Source organism: Panthera uncia, assembly GCF_023721935.1.
Source record: "Panthera uncia isolate 11264 chromosome B2 unlocalized genomic scaffold, Puncia_PCG_1.0 HiC_scaffold_24, whole genome shotgun sequence".
Lineage (NCBI taxonomy): Eukaryota > Metazoa > Chordata > Mammalia > Carnivora > Felidae > Panthera > Panthera uncia.
The window spans coordinates 20207674-20234616 of NW_026057580.1; the positions used below are offsets into that span (position 1 = coordinate 20207674).

General features: G+C 41.9%; 1 long non-coding RNA gene across 1 annotated transcript in view; it reads left to right on the forward strand.

Moving 5' to 3' along the window:
- The first annotated feature begins 11 nt into the window (after nucleotides 1-11).
- LOC125938564 (uncharacterized) overlaps nucleotides 12-26943 on the forward strand; it is a 70391-nt gene continuing 43459 nt past the window's right edge. The window contains exon 1 of the long non-coding RNA XR_007462735.1: nucleotides 12-651. This is a non-coding gene — a long non-coding RNA (uncharacterized LOC125938564). The remainder of the gene's footprint in view (nucleotides 652-26943) is intronic.

Below are 26943 nucleotides of genomic sequence, written 5' to 3' on the forward strand. Positions count from 1 at the left end.
TACGGAGCTGCGCCTTGCCGTGGCGGGAAATGTGACCTCCGGGGCCGTCTGTTTCTTCCTTCACTGACAAGAAAACTGACCAATGGGGCGGAGAGGAGGCTCGTGAAGTCTGGTCATTGGGCAGCCGGGCAAGACCGGGAAGCACTGCGTTCTGGGAGTCGTAGTCTTCCCCCTTTTACCGGATGTTTTGCAGCGTTTTTTCAAGTCGAGGTTCCTTGACCTGCCGCTGAGTGAGGAAATCGCCTGGCGTTTGGACTGGAAGTAGCCGAAACGTCAGAGAATCGGAGTTTATACTCAGGGAGATAAAAACATTAAAGCAAATCGTTTTTTAAATGTATTAAACCAAGTGTACTGGATGTGTTTCCCAAGCAACTGCCCTCAGGTGGAATTCCGAAAAAACAAAGTGGATTTTGAGAATCTGTGGGGTGGAAATAGAACAATAGCATCTTTGGGAAAGGTTCTTTAGTTCAGCGACGCATTTGCTCTCTGACTACCGTTGCCTGAAATACCCATAAACACATCAGGCCGCGGAGGAGGGCGAAGTGAAAGAAACATTTTCAGTATCGTATCCCGCCCCCCACCTAGAGATGGCCTCGCGTGTTATTCTACAAAGGTCTGGACATAATTACTACATCTCTTACTTGCAAATGGGTAAGTTAAAGCTTTCTCGCCTTATAAGGGGATCACAAGATGTTTTAAAATAACTTCGTTTACCGAAAGATAATTAACCCGAAGAAGAAACAGAAAAAAAAAAAGTGTTTCAAACCACTCTTTTAAGTATCAGTCGTAATTAAGATACAGTAAATCTGAAATTACAAATAACTAAAAGATCAATTGCACGTCCAAGGTTTTTTGTTTTGTTTTTAATGTTTAATAAGTGTACGACTCAATAAATTTTTATTATGTGTATACTCAAATGTCTTCAGGACTTACTGTACCCTGCTAAGTATTCTAAGTGTAGTCTGCCTAAACAAAATATATATGCCATTTATATGTATGTGAAATATGTAGTTTTAGTTTTTACACAATTTATAGTATCTTTGTGTTTGGTGTCATCCTAGTGGGCAGGTACATTGATCCTTAGTCAAGGAAAATGGGTGCTCATCTGACTGCTTGCTTTTGTTTATATTAACAGGCAAATTTTTTTTTTAAAATAGAAATTCTAGATGAGGATCCTGTTTGCAATTATATAGTAAGAGATAATTCCATATTAATTTAAAAGTGCCTTTATCACCTGATTATAACTATCATTTTATGAATATATTGAAAGCAGTACTGATGATATTCTCAGCTCTGTAAACAAATTGAAATTAATACTACGAGAATCAGGAAGCTTAGTTCAAGCAAGCAAATTAAGCAAATAATTTCATTTGTAAAGGAAAAATCCAAAGAAGTGAGAGTATGAAACCAAATCTTTGACTCTAACACACTTTTCTGTGGGCTTCAGTTTCCTCGTGTAAAAGATGAGGAAATTAGAAAACTTCTAATAATTTATCCCATTCTAACATTGCGTGAGCCTATGGCAAATTTGGAAACTGTGTAAAGACAATTCCATTTAAAATTAATCATACTGTGTTTCTTGATAAAGACTTTATTTGCTTTAATGTCATAATCTTCAGTCATGAAGGACTTTTGGATATTTAATTGGTGTTTCTCCCATTCATTAGGGTGTAGATCTTTGAGCAAAGGAAGTGTTTCATTTATTATTCCCTACTCCTCCAAACTATTCAGAAAGAAAAATCAATCAGGTTGCTGCTAAAAAAAAAAAAAAAAAAAAAAAAAAGTTAGGGGCATTTGTACACATCTTATATAGAGTCTACTTGAGCTTAGCCAATGTACTTCTTCAGAATGAAGCACATGTAACCTGATGAAGTAGTGGATCAATAGTTTCCATTTTTGCTCACATTCTTGCTTTCCCTCTGTAGCCATTCTCTCCACCCTATGCCTTGAGGGACCTAAGCCAGTCTCCAAGGCTAAAGAAACACTAGGGGGCTCCCTAGAGAGCAGAAGTATGTAGGAAGATGGTAGAAAACAAAACTTGCAAAGAATATGCAGTACTTCCATTTTCCATGTCCTTAGAGACCAAAAAGTACCCAAAGGCACCATGAGAAATATGATTTATTCTCACTAAATGATACACATCTTTGTTCAAACCAATGAACAATATTATGTGTTGCAAGACTTCAAACAATACCCTGTGATTAAAGACTAGCTTTAGGCATCCAGGAAAATGCCATAGGCCATTAGAGACGTTTGTTATTCTCTCAAAGGCCACAAAAGATTGGAAGTAAAAAATTATATACCTCTAGGTGCCAGAGCAGCCTAAGGAATAACCTACAGGTCCAGGCTTGCCCTGGCCAAGCAGATCTCTTCCTTTATGTTATACAGACTAGTCAGAATCTTCTCCAGATGACATAGTGTAGGGTCTTGAGCATCAAGATCAGCAGCCTCATTTCTCTTTCTGGCTGCTCTAGTTATTAGTTGTGTGACCGTGGGCAACTTACTTAGTTACTCTACCTCAGTTTTCTCATCTTGAAAAATTAGAAGTAGTATCTAATTTAAAGAATGGCTTCAGTATTCAATGAGGTAATAACAGATAAAAAAAAAAATACTGAGAAAAGTGCCTGGCATGTAGTAAGCACTAAATAAATGTTAACCACTGGTGGTGGTGGTGGTAAGATGGTGGTGGAGGTATTAGTGGTTGGAGGAGAGTCAAGAGATGTTGGAAGAAAAGGGGAGGAAGCACTCTGGTGGATTCTGGAGCAATTCAAACAATCATATTCAAGCCTCCTCCCCACTCCCACCAAAAGCTTAGAATAGAACCAATCCATGCATTTCTTTCAGTGAGAGTTTGTCGGCTGCAAATCCAATAGGCTAAAGGAGTGATACATTCAGAAAGTATTATCTGGCCCTAATTCTGCCTGTGTTGAGAACCATCAGAGGCATTTGTTCCATGCTTAAGAAACATTATGGAAGAAGACCAAATGGTCTCTGGAGTTAGCCAGCATGTCTTATACCAACAGGAGAGTGTCATAGCATCTGCTCCCATCCTTTGCTTCCTGGAATCCTTCAGGTTAGATATGCTATAAAGAGCAGGAAAATGCAGGAGCCAAAGGGCATCAGTGATCCTGATTTGCCCATTAGATTTGACAACATAGTTGGCCTACTGACAATTTGTGATTAATTGTCATTTGCCAAAGTTAATTTCAGCAATTGGGTTACTTAGTCCTGGAAGGGTCATCTCCATTCTTTTTTTTTTTTTAACCAAGATTTTATTGACAAATAAAAGGTCATTCCCATTCTTAACTTCACAAATTTTCCCAAAGCTCTGTTTGAAGAGTTTTACTTCAGTGCTTAAAGATTTGCAGGAGAAAATTACCAAAAACTTACTGAGTAAATAACTCATTTACATATGAGATTCTCTAATAATAAACTCTCTAGAAATCTGTCTTGATTTGTGTACACTTAAAAAAATACAGACTCTTATGCTTTTAATTGTGCCAATATAATAAAATGATGAAGAGATTTAGCGTATCAATCAGCCAAATCTTAGTTGAACATTTGTATACCAAATTCTGTCCTTGACCAGAGACTTTAGCTCCATACTGCCCAATGGAAATACAACGCATGACACATATATAACGTAAAGTTTTCTAGTACCTATGTTTTAAAAAGTAAAAACAGTTTTTACTTTTGAGAGGTGAAATTAATTTGACAATACATTTTATTTAACCCCATTTATTTAAAATATCATTTCAATATGTAGTCAATATAAAAGAAGTATTAAAATATTTTACTTTAAATTTTTTTTTCTTTTTGAGAGCAAGAGAGAGTGCACACGCATGCATGTGCAATTGGGGAAGTGGGGAGGGGCTGCAGGAATGGGAGGGAGATCTTAAGCAGGCTCCAAGCTCAGCACAGAGCCAAGGCTGAGGTGGGGCTTGATCCCAGGACCTTGAGATCATGACCTGAGCTGAAATCAAGAGTCATATACTTAACCCATTGAGTCATCCAGGCATCCCTTCCTTTTTTCTATACTGAGTCTTAAAAATCCAGTGTGATTTTTATACTTACCCACATCCCAATTCAGACTTGCCACAATTTGGAAGCTCAGTTACCACATGTGGGTAGTATCTACCATATTAGCACAACTTTGGAATACAAAAATCTATCTCTTGAAATAGGTTACGATTTAACTTGAAAAAATAGCAACCATTTATTGAACATGTACACTGTGTCAGACTATGCTAAGTATTTTACCATATAATCTCATTTAATCTTTAAAATACTTTGTGATGTGGTTATTTTTTTTAAGTTTATTTCTTTGTTTTGAGACAGACAGTGTGAATGGGGGAGGGGTAGAGAGAGGAAGACAAAGAATCCCAAGCAGGCTTCGTGCTGCCAGCGAAGAGCCCAATGCGGGGCTCAAACTCATGAAACCATGAGATCATGACCTGAGCCAAAACCAGCCACCCAGGCACTCCATGATATGGTTATTTTTAATTCCCATTTTACAGATGAGGAGACTACAGCTTTAAAGATCCCAGGGGGTGCCTGGGTGGCTCAATTGGTTAAGCCTCCTATTTCAGCTCAGGTCACAATTTTGCAGTCCATGGGCTCAAGCCCCGTGTCGGGCTCATGCTGATAACTCAGAGCCTGGAGCCTGCTCTCTCTTTCTCTGTCTCTCTCAAAAATGAATAAACATTAAAAAAATGTGTATCCCAGAATCCCATACCAGTAAAGGTCAAAAGCTGTATATGAACCAAGGTCTGTATCACTATACTGAATACTCCTTTAAGAACAAATGAGTATGTTAAGATCCAAATGCAGAATCTGACCCAACAGACTTATTAGAATTTACTTAAATATTGATCAAATGGATATTTTATATTTTAAAATACTTTACTTGGGGTAAGTAAACCGTACGTCATAATTTTGAAGTTTCAAAATATTTTATTAAAAAATTTTTTTTTAGTGTTTGTTTATTTTTGAGGATAAGAGAGAGACAGAGTGTAAGCGGGGAAGGGGCAGAGAGAGAGGAAGACACAGAATCTGAGGCAGGCTCCAGGCTCTGAGCTGTTAGCACAGAGCCCAACGTGGGGCTCAAACTCACTAGCCGTGAGATTATGACCTGAGCTGAAGTCGGATGCTTAACCGACTGAGCCATCCAGGCGCCCCTCAAAAGTATTTTAAATGCTTGTCTTTATTCAGCTGACAGAGCTTTGAGGTGAGGATATTTATTCATACTACAAATAATGATGCCAGGTTTTTTTTTTATTATATGCAAGGTATTTAGGAGGATACAAAGATGAGTAAGATGAGAAGTTTACAATCTAGTATGAAAAATAAGGCACAAACATAAATTACCCTGAGAAAAGGCAACATGTGTTCTAGGCATGGTACAAAGTGCCATATGAGTTAAAAAATGGCAAATATAAATTTATACAGGAGTCCAGGCAAAAACCTCTTTGACCCCGGCCACAGCAGCTTCTTACTCAACATGTCTCTGGAGGTAAGGGAAACAAAAAACCTCATCAAGAGCTTCTGTACAGCAAAGGAAATAATCAGAAAAACTAAAAGGCAACTGACAGAATGGGAGAAGATATTTGCAAATGACATATAAGATAAAAGGTTAGTACCCAAAATCTATAAAGAACTTTTCAAACTCAACACCCAAAAAAACTAATCCAGTGAAGAAATGGGCAAAAGACATGAATAGACACTTCTCCAAAGAAGACATCCAGATGGCCAACTGACACATGAAAAAATGCTCAACATCACTCATCATCGGGGAAATACAAATCAAAACCACAGTGAGATACCATTTCACACAGAATAGCTAAAATTAACAACTCGGCAACATTGGATGTTGGCAAGGATGCAGAGAAAGAGGATCTCTTTTACACTGCTGGTGGGAATGCAAACTGATGCAGCCACTCTGGAAAACAGTGTGGAAGTTCCTCAAAAATTTTAAAATAGGACTGCCCTATGGCCCAGCAATTCCACTACTAGGTATTTATCCAAAGGATATAGGTGTATTGTTTTGAAGGTACATATGCACCCCAATGTTTCTGGCAGCACGATCAACAATAGCCAAAGTATGAAAAGAACCCAAGTGTGTCCATCAACAGATGAATGGATAAAGAAGATGAATGGATAAACAGATGAATGGATGGATACATATATATATATATATATATATATATATATACACATATATATACATATACATACATACATACATACACACACACACACAATGGAATACTACTCGGCAATGAAAAAGATTGAAATCTTGCCATTTGCAACAACATGGATGGAACTAGAGGGTATTATGCTAAGTGAAATTAGAGAAAGACAAATATCATATGACTTCACTCGTGGAATTTAAAATACAAAACAGGAACATAAGGGAAGGGAAGAAAAAATAATATAAAAACAGGGAGGGGGACAAAACATAAGAGACTCTTAAATACAGAGAACAAATTGAGGGTTGCTGGAGGGGTTGTGGGTGGGGGGATGGGCTAAATGGGTAAGGGGCATTAAGGAAGACACTTGTTAGGATGAGCACTGGGTGTTATACATAGGGGATGAATCACTGGATTCTACTCCTGAAATCATTATTGCACTATATGCTAACTAACTTGGATGTAAATTTAAAAAATAAATTAATTTTTTAAAAAATAAATTGAAAAAAATTTGCACAGGAGTGATGATGGAAAACTAAAGAAAGGGGATGGTATTTGGTTTGAGAATCAAAAGGTGGGCAATATTTTCAGCAGAGAGATCTGACAGCAATGACATTCGAAGCAAAATATAAAGGCAGGTGAGTACACAGTGAAGCAAGGGTTCATTGGGCCTGACTATAGGGGACACTGACCAGCAGAGTTAGAAGGCTGTGCTTGATTTCATAGGCAAAAGGCAGCCATTGATAGTCTTTAAGCAAAGGGAAGACTGTATGAAGTTGTGCTTTAGGAAGGTTAATCGGGCTAGAGAATATGTAGTGTGGATTATTTTTAAATATTTATTTATTTTGAGAGAGAAAGAGAACACATGTGTAAGCATGCAGATAGAGAGAGGGAGAATCCCAAGCAGGCTCCACCCTGTCAGCCCAGAGCCCAGCTCGGGGCTCCATCTCTTGAACCGCAAGACCATGGCCTGAACCAAAATCAAGAGTCACACCAACTGAGCCACCCAGGTGCTCCTAGAATGGATTACTTTAATCAAATAAAAGAAATCAGGCCGGAAAGTGTGTGCAAAGAAAGAACTAAAAGAGAAGAATGGGAGTGAAACATTTCAAAGGAAAAATGGACACATCTAAAAGCTATTTAAATGGAAGTAGGAATGAAGGAGAGAGAGATTAAAATTACATATATGTAGAAAAAATGCACGTGCTTCACACACAATGCCTCAAGCGCTTACAAAAGCTTCTAGTTGCTAATGATCCTTAATTAGATTACCGTTTAGAATGAATAATTGTTTTGCAGTTAAGACACAGAAGAAAAGAAATTTAAGAGGCAACCCACATCGTTCAAAACACCAGTAATCAGGAGAGGAATACAGCTTTGACATTTAGTTCCAAAACTTTGTCTGGGACAGCATAGAAAAAGAAGGAAAATAACATTCTGTTGAATTTTAAAACAAAGTATATATAAACTATATTTCAATAAAGCAGACTGTTCATAAATTATGCTTCCATCAAGTTTATTCTAAAAATCTAAACTAAGGAAATAAATCATAAAAGCAGCATGACTGCATTTGGTCAGTGGCAGGTGGTGGGGGGAGTGTTGGGGGAAGCCAGTGCTCTTTGAAGTAAGCTAAATGTCACTTTTAATTGGCTCCATGTCATTTGCCTAAGAACCTAGTTCCTGTGCACAGCATTCACAACCAGTTTGACAGACCAGAAACCAGGGTTTAGGAAGACTGAATCTCATTGCATCCCCTACTCACTGAACATTTGACATTGACATGGAGCAGAATTTGAAAGATGCTTGTGAGGCACTTTGGAACATAAGCCACAGAGATGGTTGTATTGATCACTCACTTTCCCTTTATAGAAATATATTAAGATCACATCCTATATTCTTCACCCCCAGCTTATAACCTACTGTACACTTCCAGCACCTTCTTATATTCTTCTAGCTCAATGTGGGGATCTTTAGATAAAAAGAAATACAGGCCTTCATTATCCCTCTTCCAGCCCTCCAATATTCCATTGGTTTTAGAGAGTATAGAAAAACCATTAACACTCTAGTTTTATATTTTAAGTGCTACACCAATCAAACCAAAAATCTCTGAAAAGCTGAGAGGATTAGTGTTTACCTCTTTTCCCCAGCCTTTCAACTGGATTCTTTGATGAGCCTCCAAAAAATATCTCTGATCTGAAAACAAACCCAGATGGATATTTTTCCTGGCCTATTTTCATCTGGTTAGCCACCCGTTTCTTTCTGTGCCAATACAGGAAGGGAATATGAGAAAATGGAAGATGTTGGCTCAAAGCCCTAGAGGTCTGGGGAAAGTGACTTTTAAAATAATCATTCTTTATGCACTGCCATGCTCCAATGCCACCTTCATTGATGGCAAATGCAAAGTATGCCAACAGTGTTTATTAAAAAAATAAATGAGTATCAGGGTGAATACTAAAACTTCCAAAAGTGGAAGTTACTGTTGAGGCCATTTAATGTAAAGCCCCATCATAATCTAGACAACTGAAGTCCAGAGAAATTTAATTAGATTATAAAATCAACATATTTAAAATAAATAGGTGAAACAGTACACAACAAGACCCTGAAAGAAAGGTAGGTTTGAGCAAATCAAACTTTTAGAATTGAAAAATACAGTTATTTAAAAAATAAAGTAATGGACTGATTAAAAGCAGAATAGACACATTTGAAAAGAGAATTAGTAAACTAGAAGATGGAGCAGAGGAAATTGCCATAATGTATATGCATAATGCAGAGTAGAAGAAATGAAAAATATGAAGAGGAGTTAAGGGAAATGAATGATAGAAGGAAAAGTTTCAAATATATATTTTTTTTAATTTTTTTTAATGTTTATTTATTTTTGAGACAGAGAGAGACAGAGCATGAACGGGGGAGGGTCAGAGAGAGGGAGACACAGAATCTGAAACAGGCTCCAGGCTCTGAGCTGTCAGCACAGAGCCCGACGCGGGGCTTGAACTCACGGACCGTGAGATCATGACCTGAGCCGAAGTCGGCCGCTTAACCGACTGAGCCACCCAGGTGCCCCAAAAGTTTCAAATATATTTAATGGGAATTCTAGATGGAGAAAAATTAAGGAAATAGATAATAGATAAAAAATTTCCAGAATTGGTCAACGACAAAAATCCTCAGATTAAAGAATCACAATGAATCCAAAGCGAGGAATATGAAATTAAACCTTCATTTAGACACACTGTAATGAACCCCAGAAAATGGGGGAAATATTAAAAGTAATCCAAAAAAGAACAGTTTAGACTGGCCACAGATTTGACAATTATAACAACAAAGGTTAAAAAACAATGGAATAATATTTTCAATTCCCAAAGAAAATAACTGACAACCTAGAATCCTATATCTTGTTAAACTGTAATTAAAGAGGGCAAAATTGGGGCACCTGGGTGGCTCAGTCATTTGAACATCCAACCTTGGCTCAGGTCATGATCTCATGGTTCAGAAGTTTGAGCCCTGCATCAGGCTGTCTGTTGTCAGCTCAGAGCCCACTTTGGATCTTCTGTCTTCCTCTCTCTCTGCCCTTCCCCTGTTCACTCTCTCTCTCTCTCTCTCTCTCTCTCTCTCTTTCTCTCTCTCCCCCCCACTCTCCCTCTCTCAAAAAATAAACACTTTTTTAAAAAAGAGGGCAAAATAAAGACTTTCAGAATAACACTTGAGACCTTTGTTAAATGGACTTTATATTTGTCTGTTAGAGCTGCCATAACAAAATACCACAGGCTAGATTGCTTAAACAATAGAAACTTATTTCTCATAGTTCTGGAGGCAGGAAGTCCCAGATAAAGCTCTGGCAGGGTTCAGTTTTTGGTGAGAACTTTCTTTCTGGCTTGCAAATATCCACCTTCTTACTGAGTCCTCCCATGACCTTTCCTATGAGCATATGCAGAGAGAGATAGAGAGAGAAGGAAAGAAGGGTCTGTCTTCCTCTTCTAATAAGGCCCCCAGTCCTATTAGATTAGGGCCCCACCCTTATGATCTCATTTAACCTTAATTATCTCCTAAAGATCTTATTTCCACATATAATCACATTGGGGATTAGGCCATCAGCATAAGAATTTTGGGGAGAACACAATTCAGTCCATAACAGACGCATAGGATACATGCCAGAAAGAAGGAAATTGAACAAAAGTAAGGAAAAAAATAAAGGTCAGCAAAGAAATTGGTAAACACAAAGGTAAATCTAGAGGAATATTGACTCTAAAAATAAGTACTACTAATAACTAATTTGGAGAGGACTAAAACTGGATGTAAATAACTAGCATTGTCCAATAGTACTTTCAGTAGTGATGGAAATGTTCTATATCAGCTCTGTCCAAAATGGTAGCCATTAGCCACATGTAGCTATGAAGCACTTAAAATGTGGCTCTGCAATGAAGACAATTTTAATTATATTTAATATTAATTTCAATTTAAGTATCTGCATGTGGGTAGTGGCTACCATATTAGTACAGCATTACACAACAATAGCATTGCAAATGGCTAGCGCAGATCAAAGTTAAATATTCTAAGGTCTTTATCTGGAAGGAGAAGGGACATTTTGAAGGTAGTTTTTCATATTAAAATTTTAAGGACAGACACTAGAAAAATTGAAATAGAATGTATCCTTTACAAAGTAGCAGAGGAAACAGGAATAAAGAAAACATTATTGATACACAGAAGATAGGAAAAAGATGAAAGAAATCAAAGAAAAGCATTGTAAATAGAAACCATAAGAAATATGATAGAAATAAATAAGAAATATACCAGTTTCTTCTTATAATGGAATATAGAATTTTAAGGAACCTCATCTATCAAGGGCATATTGAGTAAAAAAAAATCAGCAAAAGATATATACACTATTAAACCTTTTATAAAAAGTTTCAAACCATATAAGCTATTACTATTTTTTTATTAACACATAAATATATCAACTATAACAATATGCATGGGAATGAATGACAAAACCCAACTTCAGGAGAGTGATTTCTATTGGAGGAAGGGTGATGGAAAGGGAATAGATCTTTAGTTGAATCTAAATATTTTTAAGAAAAGATTTGAAGCAAATATGGCAATGTCAACCTATAAAATGTGGGTGGTAAGTACCTGGGTTTCAAACTCTATTGTTTGAAACTAGTAGTTTCAAACTCTTTTATAAAGAAAAACTCAAGTTCAAAAGAAACGTATCTATCCAGATACTTTCTTCTTTTCTGTGTTAGACTATTTCTATCTGACTGCTTTAGATCTTAGGATTTGAACTTGATTTCTTGTCACTTAGGAAACTTCCATTCACAAAATAGTTAACATCATGAGCCCTCCTTACACCAGAGGACTAAGGAGCTGGACAACCCAGTTCCACTGGGAAGTTCTGTTTCCTTATAACAGGGGTCAGCAATTTAATTTAACACAGTGTTCTATTAGTGGAATGAGTGAGTACTCTTGGATGCCATTGGGTCACTGGGGGGAAGGAAGAAAGAAGTGGGAGAAGAAAAAGAAAATAGGGGAATAGTGGGGGGAAGAGAAGGAGTTATGGTAGTGGGCTACCAACTGACTGCTCACACGTGAGCAGCATATCCCTATAAAAGAAAGCAGGATCTAATGACCTCATCTCATTGCTTTGGCATTTTTATATTAGTGCTCCTTTTATTGTATTGCAAGTACTGTTTATATATCTGTCTCCCAATGGACCATGTCTCATCCCACTTCTTACCTTGAGTGCTTAGCACTCTGCCTGACAGAGTAGGTCTTAATGAATGTCTGTTAACGGTGAATACACAGCTTCCAATCTTAAGTGATTTCTGGCTTCTTGTTTAAGCCTTCCAAGCCTTTCTGTTTTGCTTTACTGCCTTCTTGGGTCCTTTTCAGGCTCTTGAAATTTGAAACCTTTAAGCCTCTGTCCAGCTCTAAACTGGGACATCCAAACCAACTTCTAGGTGCCCTACAGAGAGTACTTTGTCAGGAAGGTAAGGGAGATAGACTGGGAGCAATGTCTGGAAATGGGGATGTTCTAGGGGTGTCCCAGGAGTGCCACAGAATCCTGAACCTGAGTTTTTTACTTTGTGGGAGCCATGACAGGGAGCCATGATCAAGAGGATAAAGGGAGAGGGATTGTGGCATTCCTGACACCTAGTGTTCATGTCCTCCCTCCCCTGTGTCTCATGCTGAAGTGTGGGTCCCCCAATCCCCTTTTCACACCCAGCCCCAGCCTCCCAAAGCCAGCCCTGTTCTTCATTATAACAATCCTGACTTTTTAGGAGAAATCAGCTGTTGCTTACAGCTGTGGGAGGTACTATCTTAACAGAGACAGCAGTCTGGACAGCAAGATATTTCTGTCAACTGTGCTGTGGGAACAGGTCCATTCTGTTTGGTTGCCATTAAAGGGATTTTCCTACAAAGATGTTTGTACAGTCTGTTGGGGAGATAACTGGCCCTGCCTTGGGCCTGCTTGCTCATTGGCCAGCCAGTGTCTTTCAGCAGTGAGCTGTCCAGGAGCCATGTTAAAGTAGAGGCAGATAAGCGGAAAGGCTGAATGTAGCTCAGATAATTAATTGCACATTGCAGTGAGACAGGCACATGAACAACACACCCCTGGATTACTTAGAGGAAACCTGCTCTTTGCTTCAAGAGGGCACAAGACAACAGGTGCATACTTACCTTTCCCTGTCAACAGATTGGGGTGGCTAAGGCTGGCCAAGGAAACTCCTCACCTCACATCCAGTTATGTTGGGTCCTGGGCAGGTCTGGGGTCTCTGATTCATCCTTGGTGGATGAACCCTCTCTGTAGGTTCTGTCCCACCCTGCCATAGGCTCTAACTTGAGCAAAGCATAGCAGTGCAAGGGCCTACAATATTAGCAAGCTTTATGGTCTTGGAACCTTCACAGCATCATGTGTTGCACCAGGCACATCCCTGATAATCTCCAGCAGTTAAACCAACACAAAAAGCAGCAGCCATAGCAAATTCTACAGCAGTGGGGGCTTCTCTGGGAGTTCTTTCCTCAATAGCATTGTCCCTCACCTACTGCCATTCCAGCCACTCTCTGAAATGGAGGTAGAAACAGAGTACAGGGCCTTTCACATTAACTGGCCTAGGTGTGGTCCACCCTGATCCATCCCATCAGCCACTGGGGGTTGTAAAGAAAGAAAATGAATCCCATATTACTGCCCTTATAGCCTCCAAATTGCTCCAATAAGGACACTATTATTGGACACTATGCACCAGGAAGAAACAATGTACTCTGAACTCCCATGCACCACAAAAGATTTGCCTCAATACTGTGCCAAGAAACTTGACCAAACTTCTACCTACATTAGGCTGTATCCCTAAAGGTGACCCCACCTCTTGTGCTGAGTCTTTGCTCAAGAAAATACAATTCTGCCAAACTTCAGAATGTACTTTGTCCCAACCCACATTGCCAAACTGTTTTCAATCATTTTCCACTTAACACCCTTCAGTAATTTTTCATTTCCCCATGGCCCCCTTTTTAGTTCCCTATAGTCTTCCCTATCCCCTTTTTGTTCCCCCTTTTATATTACTCAGTAGTAGTGTAATTACCTTTAAGGGATTAGTTCCCATTAGTCCCTTAAAAAACCTGTCACCTTTGTCTTAGTTGGTGTTGAGCTCACTCTATATTGGAGTTTCTTTTCCCTATTGCTCTAGTGTGAATAAAACCTACCTTTCCACCTTTAACAAGTATCCAGTGCTGTTTCTCTTTGCAAGAACCAATCCAGGACTTCCACTGATGGCTTCAACCCTCATGCCCCCAGGCCAGGAGCCAGTGGGACCATCCCAGACACCACAGCAGGATCCATCTGGAGTCCACTGGCTCCAGCAGAGATCCAGCAGCTGTTCACCAGTATAGCGGAACCTGCCATCAAGAGGTGTCTGAAGACATCTCACCACAACACTTCAGTCATCGAAGATGTGGCCAGGCGCCTTCAGGAGCAGAGATGTGTCTGGCATGCACACCAGTGCTCTATCAAGTTCAAGGCCCCATATGTGGCCTACAAGAAGGCCCACATGGCATCCTGCACTACACAGAGAGAGGTCAGATGCTGCAGATCATGGGCAACAGCAGCCTGACAACCTCAGGGAGCAGACCCTGCCATGGGATCTGGCCACCACCAGGCCAACCCAGGGAAGGAGAAAAGGTAATGAGCAGAAATATGGATGAGCAGAAGAATACTCACTCTTCGAGGAAGCAGCAGCTGGAGGCACCAGAACCACACATGGAGACAAGAGTATCAGTTTAAGCTGGAAGTGGAAGTGTTAAAGAGTTGTTCAGTTGGTGCCCAAACCAATAAGACAACTGAGATGAAGGATACCCAAGGGACGACCAAGGGACTGAGCACATAAGTGGCCAAGTGTGTTCTACCAGAGCCCTGATGACATGAGACTGAGTAGAGAAAGAAGTCATAAATAACAAAACCAAAGTAGGGATCCCCTCAAAGGAGTCCGAGCTCCTGAAAACTTAAGAAAGCATGGTTTCCCCATAGGTGTTGAAACCCACATATTAAAGCTGGAAGGGATGGCTGGAGATTATCTTCAACGCTTGTATTTTACAGATGAGGAAACCTAGCCAGAGGAAAGTTATTTGCATAAGGTGACACTGCCTTTTAGTGTTAAGACTGACCCTAGAACCCAAGCCCAGTGATCCTTCCTCTGGCTTTTATGGTCTCTTGCCTTAAATGTAGTTGATAATTGGTCATCATAGTCATCATTTGCTGTCTTACAAATGGGGCCTGGAAAGAATGGGATTAGGAGAGCAGCTAGAATTTTTCTCCAGCAGAACCCCACAGGAGGCCAAAGTCTCCAGACAGACACCAGCCTCCAAGAGAGACTCCACCAGCAACACTAAATATTCCAGGGGTGTCTTCAGTACACCCTGGAGCACAGGTGGGCCACGTACACAAGTTCCAGCACAGCCAAGACCCTCAGGCACCACCAGACTATTGTTGCCATGGTTGTAGCTAAAATGGCAGAGACCAGGTGCTTAGAGAACTGGCCCAGGAATCAGCTGCTCAGCTAGACCAGCACAGTGCCCACATGGCAGCCTTGGTCCAACTGGCCAGAGAGAGCTACACCTAGCACCAGGAGGGCGTCCGTGAGGGGGTAGCCCTCCTAAGGCCATCTCTAGGCCGCTTGGGCCAGAAATGAGACCTACAGACCACAGCCTCTGCCATTCAAGAGACATTTGAAGGTCTGCTTGATGCCCAGGCATTATCTTAAGTACAGGGTATGGTATTCATTAGTGATAAAAATGCACATCATCTTTGGAAAGCAGTATGGTAGTTTTAAAAAATTAAGACTGGAACTACCATAGAATGTAGCAGTCCTGCTTCTGGGTATATAGCCAAAAGAATTGAACGAAGGATGTCAATGAGATATTTGCATACCCATGTTCATTGCAGCATTATTCACAGTAGCCCAGAGGTTGAAGCAAAATAAATGTCCATCAGTGGATGAATAAACAATATGTGGTCTATGTATGCAGTGGAAAACAATGCAGCCTTAAAAAGGAAGGCAATCCTGTCACATACTACAGCATGGATGAACCTGGAAGACATTGTGCTCAGTGAAATAAGCCAGTTACCAAAGGACAAATGCTTTATGATTCTGCCTACATGAGGTAGCTAAAGTAGTCAGATTCACAGAAAGCAGTCTGGTGGTGACCAGAGGCTGAGGGGAGGGGAAGGAGAGTTACTGTTTAATGGGTATAGAGTTTTAGTTCTGCCAGATGAGAAGGTTCTGGAGATCTATTTCAGAACAATTTAAATATACTTAACAGTACTGAACTGTACACTTCTATGGTCAAGATGGGAGATTTTATTATTTTTTATTTTTTACCACAGTAAAGAAGAATACACATCATCCTTGCTCTAATGGACCTTTTCATTTAAAGGGGAAGATAGTCATTGAATACAGCTAAAATGAATGATTACCACTATAAAGAAAATGAACAGGAAGAGTAATCAGACAAGGCTGTAGATACCTCAGGGTGATCCAGGAAGACTTCTCTGATTCTAGCACAAATTAGCTATCAATAGGCTCATTAGAGAAAGCCATGCTCCCCACTCCTTTGTCCAAATGTAGAATAGTCCTGGAAATAAGTCTCTGCCAACTCAACTGCAGACCCCTGCTCTGGTCACTGCCATCATAATGGCGGTGGTAGGGTGGTAGGGAGACTCACACCAGCAAAGACACGCCAGCTCCTCTTCCTCCCTAAAGCACAGAGTGGGCTCAGGGTGACAATTGCCTGAGCCTACACCCAGAGCATTCTTTCTTTGTGTGGTATTGTGGTGAGCCTTTTATGTATGACTTTTTTTAGTCTTTGTAAGCAGGGATACTGCCTATTTTAGGCCTTGGTGTCTCAAAGCATCTTTAGTATCTCATTTACATTTATCGTGCAGAGAGTAGGCATTCCACATGGTTCATTCATAAATGCTCATCTCCAACTAATCCTTGGAGGTCGGTGTTTTAGTGGATATTTTCAAACTCTCTGAAAAGACATGTCCTTTTTCATGAAGGTAAGAGGGTTACCTTTGATGCTTTCCTCACCAAATGATGGTAAAACCATTGGTGAGGTTTCTCTGCTTCTGTATCTTTGGTGATCTCAACCTCTGCTCAGTTGCTCAGCTCCTCGCTCAGCCCAGGGCCATGCTGTCGCCATGATCCAGGCCTCTGGGTAGGCAACTGCCTTCCCTGGTTTCAGAAGGTTAAGAATGGCAGGAAACAGGACAAGCAGGGCCCCTTCTGTCTTCCCTTCCTGCCACCTAGCTGAAAAGTAAGTCTCTACCAAGGAACTGGGACCAACTCTGATCGTCATCTAAACTTGTTTGAGGCCTCAGCAAATGCCGCTGGGTCTACAATGAGCAAAGACAATGCCATTTTCACACTAGACGTGATGGCAATGCTAGAACTATAAGCAGACTTGTTGATTTTAGTGCAGCTCTCTCATGCTATAGGCAAAGAAGTTGAGACCTGAAGAGGTTCCAAGACCACGGGATCCTGGGAGGTGGACTCCCCTGTCCAGAACTTTTCCAAGTTTAGGCTGCACCCAAAGCTTAGCTTAATCTCAACCCCCAAACACTATCCTCCTGGCAATAATCTCTTGACAGACTTCGGGGCCAAGAAAAAGATGGGCCTGAGGTACGATTTTACTCTTTTCACCCAGTGTTTCTGTGCTACCTCCTCTCCACTGGACACTGGTTTCTGAGCTGTTTCAAGTCATTCCTCTTCCTTCTCACCCCCGAATTAGCAAATCACTAAACTCCTGCCCTATCTCAACATGTCCCCCAACCAAACAATGGTTTCCTTCTCTACCTTAATATCATCATTAATATTAAAAAGCATTTATAAATTACCTATCACCTCCCTCCAAGGTGATGCATAAATCAAAAAGAGACTTTTTTTAAAGACCATTCAAAACTTTGTTTTAAATTGCTCTTTTTAACTTGTAGAGCTTTCTCACTGTGGTATAGTCATGGTCCATCCTAAAATCCTCCCCACTCCCTCTACCCACCTCTTCACCCTCCACACATACACTGATGAGGTTTTTCACTTCTAGGAAATTGTGTGAGGGAAGGAGAGAAAAATAGAAAAGGGGAGGGGCACAAGGTAAACAAGCAAAATCACAGCTGGGCTTGGTTTGTAAAGATGGAGAAGCCAAGGCTCCTCCAGCTCTTGGAATTCCAGTTCACAGTTTGCTTCTCAATCTTGCCAGCTCCAGTCTCTGAGGGTGGGTGAGCCTGAGCACACAGAGGAGAACTCTGGGAAAGGAGGCCTTTAGAAAGCTGCCTGAAAGTTCGGGGCAGATGCCAAAACTTCTATCTCCAGAGTCCCTCAATTTAACCCAACCAAAAGAATGGACAGCTCCATCATCCAATCAGCTATAGTGGTCAATCACAAGTAGAAGAGGGTGGATGTTAAAGCAGAACCTTCTGGGTAATCTGATTAAGTACCCTTCACCCACACACACATACACACACACGTACACGCACACATACACGCACGCACACAGCTATATTCCCCACTGATTTCCTAGCTGATTCTCCTGCCCTCTTTTTTCCCCCTCTAATTAATCTCTCTGTGCTACTAAGGGTTATCTTTTTAAAAGGCTAAACTGATCATGTCTACCCTTGCTTAATTCTATCAGTGATTCCTTTTGGCTCACGGGAAGTTCAACCTCCTTAGATTGGCATGCAGGTCCCTGCCTGCCTCTGCAGCCCCATACTGCCATCTCACTTTGGCCTCCAGATTACAGAGGTACCTGCAGCTCTTCTGGAGCACCACACCCCTGTGTCTTCTGCAGGTCCCTCTTCTTGGAGCTCCTTCTACCATGCTTGTCCTTTACCACTCAGCTCAAGGGCAAACTCTTACAGGTCTACTTAATTGCTACCCTTCTCTTCTGCAGCCATATGCCCAGGTCTTACCTCCTCAAGATGGCTCTCTTGCTGTATGCTAACTGTCCAGTTGCTTGACTTTTTACCCCACTGGAATTCTTGAAGGCAAGGACTGTATCTTTTTCACCTTTGCATATCCAGTGCTTAGTACATAGTAGGCATACAAAACTTTTAGTGCATGAATGATCTCAACAGTACACATGCTGCTTAGCAGGGAGTTGTTGGAAGAAGACTTCCTGCCTTGAAGGATCCCTTGGCAACTTCACATTTCTATCTTCTCCTAATTGTAAACACTTTATCTGAGTTTGGGAAAATGGAATCATTGACTATTAGACATGGAAGGGACTTCAGAGCTCAAGAGAAGCAGGATGGGGTAGTAGCTGGGAAAGCAGGATGGAAAAGGGGATGTGATGATAGAAGCAGAGGTCAGAAAGGAGAGAAGATGCTTTGAAGATGGAGAAAGGGGCCAAAAACAAAGGAATGCAGGTAGTTTCCAGAAAATGGAAAAGGGAAGGAACAAATTTTCCCCTAGAGTGTTTGGAAGGAGCATAGCCCTGCCTATGCCTTGACTTGAACACACTGAGGCTGATTTTGGACTTCTGCCCTCCAGAACTGCAAGATAATAAATTTGTGTTGTTTTAAGCCACCAAGATTGTGGCAATTTGTTGCAGCAGCAATAGGAAACTAATACAGATTATTATTTTTTGAACAGGATTGGTCCAGAGAAGCACAGGTGTGTGTGTACAAGTGTAAATGTAAATGTGTATGAAAATACATGTGCCTTGGGGCACCTGGGTGGCTCAGTCGGTTGAGGGTCCACTTCTGGATTTTGGTTCAGGTCATGATCTGATGGTCCTGAGATCAAGCGCTGCAAGTTGGGCTCTGCGCTGGATGGAGCCTGCTTGGGATTCTCTCCCCCTCGTTCTGCCACTTCCCCCTTCATGTGAGTGAAGCGCATGTGTACATGCTCTCTTTCTCAAATAAATAAATAAATTTATATATATAAAAAAAAAATGCGTATGTCTTTATGGATGCTGAAAACAGCACTAAGGAAATTTTAAGCAGGACCAGCAGGTGAGCAGGGTGAGTCAGCCACAAAACTGAAACAGTTTGCCTGACAGTGCAGGCAATTTGTTCCTCTACTGCTGGAGATAACCAACCTGCATGCCCTTTCCAGAAACTTTCTAAAAGGATACGGTAACTTTGGAGTGTTACAAACATTAATGGCAGTGCTTTATCTTCTGGGAGAGGGGAGGCTTAACATGAAAAGAAGAAAGAGAGCCTAAAGAAGAAATTCAAGTGAAATTGTCATCACCCTGGGTTTAACTGGGTTTGAACTACCAGATGCCAACTGATGGCTTGGCGCACCTGGAACTCCAGCTGCCTTTTTACCTCATTGCTTGCATGGTGGTCTGCAAGCTAGTTCTGCCCCATGCCACAGCAAGGGTGCAGGCTCTGGTCCCACTCCAGGCAGATGGCCTCGCCTCAGTGAATACACAGATTGTGGAACCAGCTGTAGCCAGTGACCACATCATAGATGCACTCTTCCTGACACAATCTCTTAACGTGGAGACACTGCCAGACAATTCCAGCTACCTGAAGACCTCCACCACAGTGCCGCAGAAAGCCAAGAGCCACTTGTTGAAACACAGCTCCTAAGGAGTGATGATTTTTGGTGGTATGGGGCTGTCAGCTATTGATGGATAGAAAGGGTATGCTCCATCACCCATAAGGACCAGCTTTGTGGCCTTAAGGTTTTCCCCCATTTCTTTTTGGATAGGGGGTAAGAGAGTGCCTGCATCTCCCCTAGGACAAAGCCAGCTTTCCTCCAATACATGTGAATCATGGCTGGATCCTGGGCAACTGATAAACGCTTGGCTTAAATGAAGTGTGTGAAAGGGGACTTCCTATAGAATTTCTTCCTGAAATCAGGACCAGCCACAAGCTTGAAGAAGTACTAAAAAGTACTTATGCCTGTTGGAATAGTTCTTTTCCTACCCTTTAGGGCAGGACACCTCGATATGTGTGCCTCCAGTATCCCAGCACACATCAGGAAGCCATATTTGGTCCGGAACCTCTCCATAGCCTCCTCCAGGTCAAGCTGGTTTTTCTGGAGGTGCTGAAAGATAGCAGAGATGGCAGCCACAACCTTATGGATGGCATACCCAGAACTGGATCTGCCCACTTCAGAGAGCTCAGTCACACAGCCCAGAGGCACCGGGGAGGCAAGTAAATACATTCCAATGGCTACTTTCTGAGGCACAGAGGAAGGCAGCTTCATATGGTGGCTTCCCTTTGACAATTCAGGGCCAACCTTTTGCAGGTACGGTAAAATGTCTACCAAAATATCCGGAAGGCTCATCTCCATCTGTGGAGGCTAAGTCTGTCTGCGTAGAAGTCCTACCAAAGATGAGATTGTGTAGGGAGAGCCCCAATCTTGTGTGCTCATCTTCCAAGGGACTGAGACATAGCAGGTATCTGTGGCTCTCTGAGCAGACAGTGGATGGCTGCTTAGGTTCTCCAGGTATGGAAGGCAGCTGGATTCAGGTGGACCTGCATGCCATGGGCCAGGGCAGCCTCCTTGTCAGCCTCTTCACTCTCAGCCACAAGCATGGCAACAATGGCTCCTATTTGCAGGGTGGCTTGTATAACAATGGGCTGGAATCATGGAGCATGGTTTGGGGGTTGTGGGTGCCATGGAGCTGAGTTAGGCAGAGTGATGGGTAGGTGTGTATGCTTTTCCTAATTATGTCAATGAAATTCTTATCCCCCAAGTAGGTGTGGGCACAGGAAGCTCAGGGTTGAGTTAGCTGATGAATATATCAGGCCTGCCATTATGAACTGGACGGAACAAATGTAATTTCATCTGTGTAACCACACATCAGCAACTTCTGTTCATTTTCTTGCAGATTGAGTCAGCAATACAAGAGCCAGGATGAAACAGCTCAGAGAAAATTAGACTAGGTTCTTAGTGTGGATGTCAGTTTGCCTTCTTTTCTTCACAGACTTCTCCTTAATGACTCCTTCTGGAGGACTTTTAATTTCTCCTGGCCTTCTTGCTCTCCTTACCAAGCAAACACATTGGTGAAATTCTACAGGAACTCCCTTCTCACACACTAAAATCAAGGGCTACACTGAAAATACAAAGAACATCGCCAATTTTATGTGCCCTGATCATCTGGTGCTCCCACAAGGAAGCACCTGAAGAGATGGTTAGTAAGTATTGTGGAGGGCAAGAAGATACGATCCTTTTCAATCTCAGACACCAGACTTTTAGTTAAAAATTTCATTCGGGATTTCAACTTACTTATTGTGAAGAAGGACCTGCTTCATAGAAGCACACAAAAAAAAAGATCAATTATTCCCTAGAGTTTTCAGAATGAACAACCACAAAGCAGAATAGACTTTAACATTAGCACTTACAGTTCTAGATCTGATAGTTCCACATTGCCAAGTCACTTAGGAGGACCTCATGAGTTGCCTAATGCTAGAACTGAGAGGCCACTAAGGACTTCTTCACACACCACTGCAATTTTCTCATGAAAATCTTCTTCTACAATATCATGTGTACTTGGGCTGATCTTTCTCTAAGAGCCGATGTCCATCCTAGGCAGGATTGGAGTGTTCATATCCTAGCTCCATAGGCTGTGTGAGCTCAGGAAAGTTACCTCCTCTCAGCGTGTCTCAAGTGTTCTCCTTGTAAAGCAAACAAGTTGGACTCACCTGACCCTAAGTTCCCTTGCTGCTCTAACATCCTCAAGCTAATTTAAAAGGCCAGATCCGGAGTGCTTGGGTGTCTCGGTTGGTAAGCATCTAACTTTGGCTCAAGTCATGATTTCACAGTTTGTGAGTTCGGCCCCCGTCAGGCTCTGTGCTGACAGCTCAGAGCCCGGAGCCTGCTTCGGGTTCTGTGTCTCCCTATTCTCTGTGCCCCTCCCCTGCTCTCTCTCTCTCTCTCAAAAATAAATAAACATTAAAAAAAAATTTTTTTAAGGCCAGACCCCACAAGATGTCAGCTAAGATGGCTGAAACTGCATCTCAGAGCTTGTTTCTAAGAAAGCCTAATAAATATAATGTAGTAAACATTATGAACTTGGCATTGCATTCCACAAATATTTATTGAGCCTTATTATGTGCTAGGAATTCCGAAGGCACAGGGGATTACATTTCATTTTGGTTATTAGATCAGCAGTGTATTAGATCAGAAAAGAAAAGGCAGTGATTAGTCATCCCTTTCTAGATGGCTGTTTGTAAATGGAAAGTCTGCGCTTGCTATTGGTGGCTGATTCTTGACTTGGACAGGAGGACTAAACATTCTGGCACTTGGGCCTTTATGACTTAGATGAATCCTTCCATGTAGTAATTAAACATATCTCTTGTCTGGGTAGGAAGGAGTTTATCAGTTATTGTCATAACCTTGAGGCTCACCGTAATCTCATTTTAATAGTATCCTCCCTGTCCATCTGTCTGGAAAATTGCTCTCTAACTAAACGTTCTGGCATCTTTCACTTGAAAATGACAGCTTAGGGGCACCTGGACAGCTCAGTCAGTTGGGCGGCCAACGCTTGGTTTCGGTTCAGGTCATGATCTCACAGCTTCCAGCCCCACATTGGGCTCTATGCTGGCAATGTAGAGCCTGCTGTGATTCTCTCTGTCCCTCTCTCTCTCTCTCTCTCTGTCCTTCCCCCACTTGTACTGTCTCTGTCTCTCTCAAATAAACAAACTTAAAAAAAAAAAGAAAATGACAGCTTAGCCAACCCCCATTGATCAAGAGGAAATGTGAGTTTCTATTCTGCCTCCTCTGCCTTACACTTCCCTTTGATGTAAGACATGTTCACAAGCAGTCTTCAGTAATATGCCTTCCTAACATGTCCAGCACTGAGTTTGTTCTGAGTTTGCTTCCTCCTTAATTATTATTTAACTCAACTTACCATCTTGGATGGCAGGTCTTTTCACAAATCACTTAAACTTCCTCTTGGGGTGCCTGGGTGGCTCAGTTGGTTAAGCCTCTGACTTCGGCTCAGGTCATGACCTCCAGGTTAGTGAGTTCCAGCCCCCAACTGGGGCTCTGTGCTGACAGCTCAGAGCCTGGAGTCTGCTTCTCTCTCTCTCACACACACACACACAAATGAATAAACAGTAAAAAAAAATTTAAGTTCTTCTTAGTCATAGACTGGTCTCATCGTACCTCAAGAAGACAGACGGAGGCGGGAGGAGTTTCCAGCTGATTTGCTCCCCATCCCATTGCCTACCTTACAGCAAGTTCTGCTGCTGCTAACAAGTCGCTATTAATTGGTTGGTGGAAAGTAGAAAGTAAGAAAAATGAGTGCTCTCAACTCCCCCCCCCCCCCCCCCCTACCACACCCCCCCAAAAAAAAAAAAAAAAAGACAAAAAGAAAATAAAAAAAAAAAAAAAAAATACTTACCTCCCCCCCCCCCCCCCCCCCAAAACACACCCCAAAAAAAAAAAAAAAAAAAGACAGTAAGTGGATGAAGACAGTTTAAGAACTTTATTTTTCCCGTTCATGTTTGAAGTTTTATCACAGAAACTGCTCCCAGATTCTTTACTAAAGTTGCTCTACTCCGTCCCTTCTCCCAAAGGTTTGCTCTTCCTCTCCCCTAGCACTGCCCGGGTTACCGCCTCTGGGCAGTTTCTAGAAGACAGGGGTTTTGTTCCATTCAAAAACCTGCACTAAATCCTTGCCGCACAGATGCCATGAACCGAGGACTGACCTGACTCCCTGGTTCACCTCAGAGCAGCAATCTGTTCAGCCAACTTGAACTCCGGGTTCCGGGCTGTGGCAAGGGAGAAGTTGGTGGCGGGCTAGCTGTCCAGCCCCAACCCGCGCCCATTCTGCAGCCCTGCCTGCCCGACAGCCCCGCAGACCTACGCGCAGCCTGGGACCTGGCGTCCGCAGGAAGCAGAAGTCGGAGCCCCGGAGCCCCGGAGCCCGGAGCTAGGCGTGTCTCGCCGCCGCCGCAGCCACCGCCGCCACGCAGACCTCCTGCCTGCGCGCTGCCTCCGCCCCATGTCCTCCCCTCCTCCCTTGCTCTTCTCAGCCTCTCCCTCTTCGCTTCCTCCAAGCTGCCTCTACATGCTTTTTCAAAGTAACATATATATATTTATCCAGCTTATGGAAAAGTTTCAAAAAGACTTGGAGGGCCCCCTGTCTGGCATTTCCTGAAAATCCCCTATTGTTTTCTTTTAACCTCAGTAGGAAAGCCGATCTCTCACTATCCAGGCCTCCCAAAGGATCTTTCCCAGCCATCTGTCGAAGGGTTTGCCCTAACGGGTGGAAAATTGACTTTGAAGTTACAGAGTATTAAAAATAAAAACCCTCCAGAGGAGATAACAGGTGGCTGCGGGGTGTTATTCTTATCAGATACCTGGGCCTTGTTGCTACTAACACTTGAAGTGAGTGAGTTTATCAGAATTATTCCAAGCAGACTTTTAGCTGGAAGCAGATCCTTGCAACAAAGGAGAGTGGGTCTGTCTGCAGGGACAGGTGCACAGTGTAGTGTCACCTGGCAGGGACCACCTGAATTAGATTCTACAGTTTGGGAACTTGGCCCTCAGAATGAAAAAGAGAAAAGTGAGAGAAGAGAGAAAGAAATTTAAAAAACACTCAGTAAAAACAAAAACTCAAAACACAATCTAGAAGTTCTGGCTTCCCACTTCCTCTCTTCGCAGGAAAGATTCCCCCAGTGATTACAAAACAAGGTTCACAGAAGCTTTGTTCTTTAGTGCAAGAAGCTGGAGGCTAGAGGATTTTGACTGATAGGGAAATAAATGCTTAATTTCAACCTGTAGCAACAAGATTGCTCTGGCTTTGTCAGCGTGGTTCTAGTCCCCTAGCTTCTACAAGAAGCTTTGTGGGCTCCACAGTCCCCTTCCTCTTCTTTAGGAGCCTACTGGGGAGGCTGTTTGTACCTACAATGCCAAACACTCTTAGAGCCAAGCTCATGGCCTGGGGGCTAACGTTAGTTGCTAACGTTAAAATACTAGGACATTTCTTATTAAAATCTGGATTTCCAGCTTTTTGAAAAAAAAAGATTTATATATGCCATCAACACTGGACCCATGTTTTGCACATATCAACAAAAGACAGTTACTAGTTACAGTAACTAGTAAAGACTGTTAGATACAGTCTTTATGAAGCCAGATTCACATATTGCTACCTGCAAGGGGCCTTTGGGTATTTGAGGGTGGGCCTGTGCTCTACCCCAGCTCTAACACCCAGGTAACATTCTTTCCCAGGAGGCTGACCCTCATTTCTCCACTAGGTCTACTCTTGTACTTCAGAGGGCCACTATGGGGCCTTGATCTGCCTCTCCCGAGAGTGAAAAAATATTCTAGGAGGCCAAGTTGAAGCCCTCAATTGATATAAAATCAATGGAAACTGACCAGGGGCACCTGAGTGGCTCAGTTGGTTAAGTCTCCAACTCTTGATTTCGGCTCAGGTCATGATCTCATGGTTCATGGGATCAAGCCCCACGTGGGGCTCTGTGATGACAGCATGGAGGCTTCTTGGGATTCTCTCTCTCTCTCTCTCTCTCTCTCTGTTTCTTTCAAATAAATAAACTTTAATTAAAAAAAAAAAAAAAAAGCTGACCAGAAAAAGAAGTGAGCTTGGCCTACAAAATTAAACAAATTGCTTCATCAACATAAATAAAAAGGAGCTGATAAAGAATATCAAAAGACTTAGGAAAGGATGTGGTCATGATTAACATTGGGATCCTGGGCTTTTTTCTTTCCTTCTATTCTAAGTGCCATAACTTATAGCAGTTTATTGAAAATAATAACAGGGGTGCCTGGGTGGCTCAGTTGGTTAAGAGTCTGACTTCAGCTCAGGTCATGATCTCACAGCTCATGAGTTCAATCCCCACATCAGGCTCTGTGCTGACAGCTTGAAGCCTGGAGACTGCTTTGGCCTCTGTGTCTCCCTTTCTCTCTGCCTCTCCCCCACTCAAGCTCTGTCTCTCTCTTTCTCAAAAATAAGTAAATATTTTAAAATTTTCGTAAAAAAAGAAAATAATCACAGCTATATTTTTTGAATACTTACTGTACACAGGGCAACCCGATGAGGTCAGTACTATTATTATCTCCATTTTATGAATGAGGAAGCTGAGGCTTAGAGAGGTCAGTTACTCCCAAAGGTCACAAAGCTGGTGAGCTGATAGAGGTGGGATTTGAACCCAGGGTTTGAATCAAGAGTGGGAACCCTAGTGTCTCGGAACACCTTGAGGTTAGGGAATTGATCTGCCTTTTTGTATCTTTCCAGATAGATATAGAGGCTCAAAAATGAATCAATTACAGAAAGAAAGGAGAGAAAAGAA